Raw genomic sequence first — 10,954 nt, forward strand, 5'->3', positions numbered from 1 at the left:
TTTATTTAAATTACTGTTTTTTTTTCCCCGCTGCCGTTACACGTCGTACTCACAACCCACAGGTGGCCAGTCCGTCTACAAAATGTGTGTCGCTCGGAGATAAGTCGATATAAGAACATATTATGAAACCATTCGTGATATAAATAACTGATAAACTATTTCTGATACTATTACTAGGTGTAAGAGTGAAATCGGTTATCAGTATAATATTGGGGATACTTTTCACTCGCGGTTGTTTGATTGCAGCCATTACACACGACGATATTGTTTTTTAATTTACCCTACACCGGCGACAGAGCCCGCAGACACACGACCTTGGACCAATTGTGTACACGAATCGTCTCGTACCACGAGAGTATAATATATGCATTACATAAAACAATATATATATGTATATATCGAACGATGAATCGTCCCTTAATCAGCTCCTCGTGAAATATTTCATAGCTCGACAACCTGTAAATATTTAAACGTATATATTTAATAACTTTGGTAGCCTGCAGCAGCAACACTGTCAGTGGTGTTAGCAGTAGTAGTAATCGTTGTAGTAGTAGTAGTAGTAGTAGTAGTGGTAGTAGTAGTAGTAATCGTAGTAGTAGTAATATTTGCGGTGGAGGTGGTGGAGGCGGTTGTAGTATTTTATAGTATAATAATGCGTGTAGTGGTTGGACACGCGCGCCAAAATCGATATACGCCCAAGCCTACATAACGTCGTCGTAATGATATATATAAAAACAAAATACATGCACAATAATATTACAGCAGCGTTGCGCCGTGATGATCGTCGGCACGCGCGCGCGCGCTCCCGGTCGGCCTTTCGCCACGATTTCACTTTCAGGACGACGATCGCGCATAGGCGCAGATAACGCGATTATTCGCCGCCAAAAACCCACTCCCTTACTACCACCACTGTCGCTCAACCCCCCACCCCTCCCCCCCACACACACACACGCACGCGAATCCTCGACGTAGCTCTCTGGGGTGGTGGTGGAGAGAGGAAGCCAGTTTGGACCAATCGATAAATATCTACCGATTGTAAAACAACTCGTTTGGACCAAATTATAATCGCCCCTACATTGGAGACGACTACAAATAGCGTTGAGCAAAGTAAATTTTGTGTGCACACATTTGCACACATAGCCCTCCACTGTTTTCAGCATAGGCGAATAATGTCGGTATGAACCTATAATATGAGCAGCCTCCCCCACACAAAAATAAATTACGATAAGCTAACGGTATAGTGCAGAACTCTTATAGAAAAATCAAGAAGTCCAGAGATCAGGAAAATTGTTAAACAGAAAACATAATATATGGGTACCATTTTTTTTTTTTTAAACCATTCTGACACCAGCTATAATAATATTATTATGTGTGTGGAAAATGAGGAGGAAAATTCTTCGCAATACGTTATCATTGCAGTCAACACCCACGTACAGAATACAGACGGTGTCACGACATTTTTTGAATTGCAGGTCATGTCTTTAGATGCAGTACAATATAGGGCCAAACTGGATCTCTCTTACTGTTGCTGCGCTGCCATCGAGGTACATTTTGTACCTACATAAAAATATCTTCGTTGTCCTGACGAGGGATAATCTCTGCGGGACCCCGTGAACGTGCGTCTACGAAGGTTCGATATCGGTAATATTATTATCACCAGTGATCGCCATCATCGACGCATAGTCTTAGAACAATCGAATCATTTCTTTTTTTTTTATACGTTTTCAAAAATTCTCCGAGTTCTAAGTAACTCGTATATTATAGTCAGTCGTAGTTGGGTATGCAATTATTATACAAATAATATTCCATCAGTGGCGTGCGGTAGTGATCGAGCGATATCAAGAAGAGAGATATACTCCATATTATATTTAATTTTAAGTTCGACTGGCTAGCAGTTGCGGTTGACATTACTTGATTGTCGCAGCTTTTACTTAGTGGCGTTAGTGCCTACGCATTTTTGTGTGATGACTTTAAATTACCTATAACGTTTTTTTTTTTACACTACCTCTGTATATATTTTCATCAACACTTTAAAAACAAATATTCAACAGTTTGAAACGCCTATAAAGCATAAGTATTGATACCCATAGTTTAAAATCAGACTGAATATTTTAAAAGTTCATTGTGAATTGAAAACAATAATTTTAATAAATATTTTGATATGTTTCAATCTTATACGATTATAGAAATAGTATATTTCGGTGAAAAATAATAAAATTAATTTGAGGATAAATCATTGTTTTCGCCTATATAGGTCATTGCGTTTTAGTATCCAATGATGTCAAAATTTGAACTTAAATGCTTATAAAAAAAAAACTGTTAAAACTGTTATGTCATGTTATTTAAATGTTTTGTTTGGACTATAGGAACTATCTACGAAGAATCTTATATTTAATTTCCAAAATTTTTTATATTATTTTAATTAAAAAACATGTCATAAATAGATTACACATAAAAAGTCAAACATTTTTTTGTGAATTGTATCGAGTAAAAAAATGATTGGTACAAATATTTAGTTAAATTATTCATAATAAACACTAAAATGGTAAAAAATAGCATTTAAAATCAATAAATTAGGTATTCTAAATGTTATTAATAGTAATTTTTTAATAAAATAGGTAGTATTTATAGTCAATGGCTATATCTATATTTTTTAATTTTTTTATATTTTTACCAAGAAGAAGCCAGTTGACATTTTCTCATTTTTCCCATTCAAAAAATAGAAAATAACACTACTGGCTTTCTCTGGGCTCCGACTCAATTAGTATTTGTAATTTTTGTAACAAAGAATAGTGATCAGTTATAGTTTATGCAATTCTTTAGTATTTTTATTTCTCGCCGGCTAGTCGTGTATTCAATGGCGTGCTCAACTTTTTGTAAATATGAATTTTTGATTATCCTTAGATAACGTTATATAATAGTAAATATACCCTCAATGCTTTATCATACATTATTTCACATAATAAAAATGCTGAATGGGGGGAGGGTATATTATGACACCCCCTCTGAGCACGCCTCCGTGTGTTCATACCGTGTGATGTATTATTATTATACATTTTAGTACACAGCTAAAGCGTGTGTGGGTGTGTGTAAGTCGTAATATATAAGTATATAAAATGTAAACATGCGGTGAAAATAATGCGGTCGAAATGGTTGTTTATTTTTACAAAGAATACTATAAATGCCTGCCGTTGTACCATAACCAATGTACAATATACATGACAGTATTATATAACATAATTTAAATATACTTTTTATATTATTCCATCTACTTTAAACGCAGCCCACATCGTGTGAGTTTTGGATTTTTTACCTTTTCTTTTACTATTATTATTCATATGTATACAAATACGTTATTTCTGATTCGTTTCTCTGACCGTGGTGTTCCACTACGTGATGTCCCCCCTCCTAACCTTAAATTATACTACAACAAATACAACTATTACATAACTCTACTGTCGATATTCTCGAAGTGTTGCAAAGTATTACTACCTATGATAAATCTAAAAAAAACTTTAGTTGATGGTAGCAGTGTACCGCCAATCGATTGAAATGGAATTACATAATAGAGTAATTCAACGACAAGACACAAATGGAAACCAGCGTGCCGTTTATTACCTTTATGGCTATATTTAAGTAATACATGGAAACTATTATATTACACTAGTGTGAAGTTTACTTATCAAAAGCCTGTTGTAGTGCAAACCGATATGAAAAACATAGAGCAACTAAGTACTGGAAACTGAACAGTGTTCGTTTATCAATAACTATTATACTCGTGGGTTGTAAGTAAATCGGTGAATTAAATAATATAATATTACTGTTAATATCGATTTTATTATTGAAAATTAACAATTAATAGTAATCATGAATACTAATGTGCACCATGTTTTCCTACGTCAAGATATTATTTTATACACCAACAATCTACATGTATGATGTATAAAAACCTAAGCCTGATTTTATAATTATACGTCCTACGTGAATTTCTTTCAAGCTTTTTATCGTTACGATCAACACAATTCACGTCAGAATATGATTGTGAAATCAAAACATCACTCGTTCCACTCAGGATCTAAAATGCTAAAATTATTTTATGCTTTAATAACATATTATATAAATATTGTGATTTGCATATGAAATTGTCATGCATATATGGTGTAAATGAATTTATCAAAAAACAACAAAAAACATAACAATAACCACAGCTCAGATGGTTTTTATTATGTGCATATTTTCCCCTTTATTATAGCTCTTCAAATATTTTTCCTCAGAAAATTAACTTTACTAAAAATAATATTCATAATGACGCGTAGTTCTACCGACAAGAAAAAAATGCTTTTTACTGAATTTTGAGTGCGAATTCAGTGCTATTAATAAACCTGTACAGTTCCATTGAAGAAATAATAATTTAATAAAGTTAAATGATTATTGATCAATATGATTAAAACTCGAATTAATTTTAATAACATTTCTGTAGGTACCTATAAGTTTTATTATTTTTCATTTACTTTAAAGTTTACAACTATTAAACTTTTATTTACCAATCTGTCGAACCGCATTTACTTATAATATTGAGAGACGTTTTAAATATTAAAAATTAAGTTAGTACATTTAAACACTAATAATTACTGAGTATAAAAATGAATTTCGTTGAACGATTTAAGGCAATTCGTATGGTTCGTATTATGTTGTAAATGTTTGTCTACAATATAATATAATAATGTGCTAATCTTAATAGGATTATTCACTGCACTATTATTCAACACTATACAATGCGATATGTGATGAATTTCGCATCGAATTGTTTTCTCCGTGCAGCGTAATAAGACTAATACGTCTATCAATCTCCATCTGAGAATATGAACATTAATATGTAAATACTTGCGCTTACTTCAGTTATACGACCTCTATTATTAATTCAACCGAAAATTAAAGACTCATTATATTGTTATGCCGGCATACACCACAATACTGTCTATATACTTTACGGTTGTGTACACAGATTCGTACTCAAAGAAGAGCAATCATGCTGTCAGTGATGACTGATGAGTGATGACATTATATGGATGGTTCTATATTCTCCAAAGATAAGCTTCGGTAGCGTTGGCGTAATTGTATTCATAGTAATATTGTCTATCCGTGGCAACCCACACCGTATTCTTTTGCGGGTAAATACCGAACATATTGAATTATAAGATATAATATTATTATTATTATTATAATATGTTATACATTGCCTTTTATCAGAGTATCAGCGTTGTCCTGCATAAACGTTCGCTGTTTATTGAACAACAACAATAACAATATTATTACAGTATGACGTATCGTTGTAATAATTAATATAACACAAATAATAATGTATAATAATTCACATTTTTGTCTCGGATTTCAAACGGCATCGCGTTTAAACTTTGCGAGACAGGGAAATATATAAACGTGTTGCAGTAACTAAGATTATCAGAAACAAGGTGAACAGCAGTGGATGTATATAAATAACGCCGAGCTATAGTTTGTTTGAAAATGTAACAGACACGCGGTGGTATACATTTCCGGGAAGATCGTAAGGTCACGTGTTAATAATTTATAAACACACAAACATTAATATATATAAGACGATTATAATTTAACAGTGAACATTCATTATTTCAATAATTAATAGGTAGGTACGTAGGTATTAACTTTTGGAAATTTTCCGTTGTTGGAAGACGTATTCGTTGTTATAAAATATCGTCCCGTAGATACTAGTATATAGCATGAAGTAGACCCGTTTAATCAAACATTTTGAAATTATTTAAAATATTTATACGTGGTAAATATGAAATTTCATACTATATTTTATGTTTTAAGATATCGACATTTGTTTCACAATAAATCTGTGTATACATTAGGCATAGTATAAACATAACTTCATAAAATCCAAAACATCAATACGATCTTTGAAGTAAATTAGTTTTATATGAAGTAAAATAATAATAACATAATATAGATTAATAAATTGCAAAAGTTTTAATGATAAAAATCCAATCCAATCGTTGTTTAATTAAAACTCCATACCCACATCGCGTTCACAAACAGAGTTAATTTCTTTGAAGTTGCAATGTAATGCAATGACGAGTTAATTAAACATTTTTAGTGAAATACAAAGTTCCTATTGCAAAACGTAAACGCATATTATCAGAATAAATTGACTTTTTAAGATAATTGTCGCTGTGTCGGTAATATTATTTTAGACTTTTTTTACGATATTTTAATTCAAGTAAGTTATGAGTATATTTAAAATATTACAGTCCAATCATTTTCAGAACTGGCATAAAAATTAAAATATTGTAATATCGTTTAAACCAAAAACTATTCTTTAACATTAACTTATAATTTGATCATAGGTCAATTTATATTTAGTTAAACAATATTTAACCATATTATATTAAAATAATTATTTATGTCTAAAAAAATTGTATTTAAAATAAATAATTATTACGTTATATGAATATTATATATTTTATTTCGGAAATAATAATTATAATAATAAAACAATGCTAATAGCTCGAAGTTTTATCGTATAAAAGATAGTAATTTTAAAAGGCAACATTTTGGACTACTGAAACGTGGTTTGGTGTCGAGTGATTATGTTTGGATTACTATTTAGCATTTAGTCAGACAACTTTAGCATTTGTATCGATTTAAACAGGTCGTTATGTACTTCAGAACTTATGTGTCAGTGTGTCTTTTGTCGGGTGCCATTAAAAGACAATATGATATTACACGATTTAATTATCAAACCGCTTCTGTTTTCAACTAGCAATAATCGCACCTCCGATGAACCTCATTGTTTACGATATTGCCACTGCGCAAAGCTAAACCACTCAGGTTACCAATATACCCACAACTCACCCAACCTTAAACATAAAAATACTCCAAAATTAAATAAATATAATTATTCCTATTATTATAGCACTTTTTGTATAGATGTATAGTTTCTATGATAACGACTGAATAGAAAAAATGCATCGTTATTCGTTAAACATTAAAGATGAAATAAAAAAAGCGGATAAGTAAGTGGATGTCGCTCTGTAGTACAGCAGGTTACAAGTGGGCTACTGTAATGTATAGTATTAAATTTGAATTCAATGATGTAATATCATTGTATACGAAAAACGATTTCTGGTTTATCAGTCTAGGATATGTTATACTGTATTAATTATATTGTTATAATTAAAAAAAAAAAAAGTCGTCCACAATTATTTAATATTATAAGATCGTGAAATCGTACGTTTTTTCTCCTTTAACCGCTTTTATTTCGAGTACCGTTTCGAAAATTGAAAAATGACATCTTTAAATTATCAGTTCAAGAACATTACCTTTCAGAAAAGATACTACACTTGATACTTTTGAGCAAGTTTAGACGGAGAAAAAGTGTTTACAGAATAAAAAAGAAAAAGAAATAAACATAATTTAAAACCAATACATTCCTCGCTCCACTCATAATCTAAAAGAAAAACAAAGTAGATAATGTAATAAAAAATGTTAGGTTTTAGAATAGAATATTAACCAAACTTTTGGCGTTAAAAATATGAGCTCATTGTTTATCATAATGTTATATTTAATTACTGCTGCTGAACGATGTCAGTTTAAACATTGGAAATATATTTTGACATATGATATGTAATATGTACATATAGTGCAGAATATTTGCACATATACCTACATACCTATATATTAGTTATGAATTTATGACATAAATAATTATAGCCACGTGATATAATATATTATATTAATACTATATCACTATATCTTATCTATAGGTTTAAATTGAGGTAGGAGCTTTGTTTTTTTTTGTAAAAACTTCTGAACTCCCCCCCCCCCTCAAAAAAACTATTTTCTAACTTAACCTCATAAGTATAATAAATTATGTTAATAAACGTTGATTGGTATTTTTAGCCAAACAAAATTTATAATTTTGTATTTTTATGTCTTCATCGATGATTACAATTTACAAGTGCATAATATTGTTTTACTATTAAATAGAGTAAAATACATTTAGTTCATTGGTATCAGACGTACGTATTGGCAAATATTATAATCTTGTGGTTTCTTGTTGTAAATCAAGAGATTTAAATGTATAGCGTGACACAGAGAGCGGTTGCTACTAAATATTACATAATAAAATAATATTAATACATAAATACTTACCATATACCTATATATAGGTTCACGCAGTTGAAAATTAGCTAATCCCACTCCAAGTGAATTGTCGACGGTCAAAGGTCGTTTCACAGTTTTGACGTCGTTACCCGATGATCACTGAATAAATTATATATTTTATATTTATAGCGGGGAGAGTGTTATATTTTCCTGCCAGTTAGGCTAATGATTGTGAGTAGCAATTGGTATAGAGCCCCATGGGAAATTGTCGAGCAGTTGTCAAATTAACTCCATATTATGAATATACGACTTAAAGTATCTGAAAACCACAAACCACGTAATTCTATATATGGCCATTTTCAGCGTTATAATAACAGATTTATAAAAAATATTATATTTTTAATTTTTCTGAACATTTGTACATACTTGGGACTGTCCTAGGTACTACAGATACTTGGGCATAAAATAAACATAAATGATTATTAATTTAAAATATCAGACTTTTTTGCATCTGCAACTAATTAATTACAATACATTGTTTATATAGTATTAAACGATTTGAGATTAATTTAAATCGGTACAATATTATTGTATTATATTAAATTCGTTATGGATATCATATTACAGGAGGTACTGACGATTTCCGTTAATGTTCCAATTTTAATATACATATACTTTCAATTTAAATCGAAAACGGAAATGTTGTCATTCGTCCGCAGATATAAATATATATTTTTAATAATGTATAACATAATATGAAGTTCACTGCAGCCTCAAAGTGCTAAAGTGGTCATGAATATTTTTATTCATTATTTTTTTCCCCCAAAATAAAACTTTAACTATAACTAATAAATTAAAGATTTTCATTGAAGCCATACAAAAAAACTAACCGTTATATTCTTATTTTTCCAGGAAGAAAACCGAAAACTGATAAGCAGTGAAATGTTCGAATTAGGTCGTCGGCGCAGTAGCCACGAACTGCAACTGCATTAATTACTATACATACAATATTATGTGATTTAAGTCTATATCGTAATGTCAAGTTTTGTCATGAAAGTTTGGCATGATGTGCTGTCGGTAAAATATAAAATGGTTAGAGTTAACATGTTCGTTTACGGTATACTTATTAGTTATAATTTCTGTACTTATAAGGTGTTTTGGACTCGGGCGACGTTGTTGTGTCATTATGCGTATAAAAGTTGAAAATAAAATATAATATAAAATCATAATCCTAAAAAAAACTAAAGATAGGTATGCATTTTATCCGTAAAAAATTTAACTGTCGATAAACTCGAGAGAGTGAATCCACACGAACATAAACAAATTTCGCGAACGAGTATCGTCTTCGCGTGATCGTGTCGTGGTAATATTTTATATAGGCTCCTACCTATATAGGTACCTATAGGTATATAAGTGTAGAGAAAAATAAAAAGTTTTTAATATATTATACGAACCTTTTAAATTTACTTTGGGTTTTATAAACCATTAAAATCCATACATAAAATATGAGTAGGATGGTTTTAGCGAATGTATTTGTTCACCTAGTTTTAAATAATTCATAATATCATTACTATATTTAGTAACGATAATATTATAAAGGTATAATACGTCGGTGATGGTATCTGCTGTATCAAATGCACAAATAATAGTAATGATAATAACTTTATATTAATAATTTTTCAACAACACAATTACAACTGCAGATTTGCAAATAATAATTCAAAGGCGATAATTGGGTGTGTCGGACACAATACAAATGACGCGTAAATTTCACGTAGAATCGCTACATGTTTGTCGGGGTTTTATTTTTAGGGTGATCATATTGTAATATGACATTACAGAAGGTACTTATTTACAGTACTACGAATTTGTCAAAAAATTGTATTGTATACGTACACACAATATACTATTGATAGTATAATATAACACTATAGTATATTAAAATAATACTGTTGGTGTACATAATATTTTATTTAAAAATCGTTTCATTATATTACAATAATAATATGTTATATTGTTCGGAGGACTCAAGAGTAATAGCAAGAGCCTTATCAATATTATTATCATCAATATGGGTACAAGTCTTATAACAAATACAAACGAGTATTTCGGTGACAATAATACCTCATCACTACCTACACAATATAATTGGCATAACATGTGATATTGTACCTACATGCGATTTACTGTAATATTACTGTTTACTACCTACCGCGATCTTCTATTTTTCTCTTTAAGTTATACATTATGCATCATTAGTTCCATTCGAAAGTTATTAAAAATTTAAAATACAACATCGTGTTTCGCTTAGGTTAGCTTTGGGTTATAGGTACTTGCTGTAGCGGGGTAGGTACGTCTCCTTATTATATACTTAAGCTCGTGCTATATATATATTACATACAATTTATATACATATACATATATATTTATACCTATAGAAGTATACAGCGAATCGATTTTTGCGGTAGCCGGGCCTGTAGGGTAGGTTATTAAATATTATTACACGCTGTAAAATATGATATAATATTAAATATTTCAGTTTCTCGAAATCGTATCGAATAAAAAAAAAAAGTGACTTACAGGATTCTCGCTTTTATATCGTTTATTATTAATGATAAACTTCCAGTCCAATATTGTCAATCACATTAGTACAAGTCAGTCGGAGGAGGTGAACATGTTTTCGGTCGAATGTGGGTGAGAGTGCGGATTGCGATGACTACAATAATCCACCGTGACCTGCTATAAAATGTATTAGTTTGTTATTTAATAATACATTTTTCTATGATTAAAAAACTCTATGTTATAATAT

The 10,954-nt window shown here is 30.4% G+C and overlaps 1 non-coding gene across 1 annotated transcript; it reads right to left on the reverse strand.

Annotated features, from left to right (window-relative positions):
- Positions 1 to 6,784: 6,784 nt before the first annotated feature.
- LOC149055696 (U4 spliceosomal RNA) lies at positions 6,785 to 6,859 on the reverse strand. The gene has a single exon (XR_016191828.1). It is a non-coding gene; the product is annotated as a U4 spliceosomal RNA (small nuclear RNA).
- Between the last annotated feature and the right edge of the window lie 4,095 nt (positions 6,860 to 10,954).

Source organism: Diuraphis noxia, unplaced genomic scaffold (genome assembly GCF_037042655.1).
Source record: "Diuraphis noxia isolate RWA-SAM2 unplaced genomic scaffold, SU_Dnox_SAM2 contig0004, whole genome shotgun sequence".
NCBI classification, from domain to species: Eukaryota; Metazoa; Arthropoda; class Insecta; order Hemiptera; family Aphididae; genus Diuraphis; species Diuraphis noxia.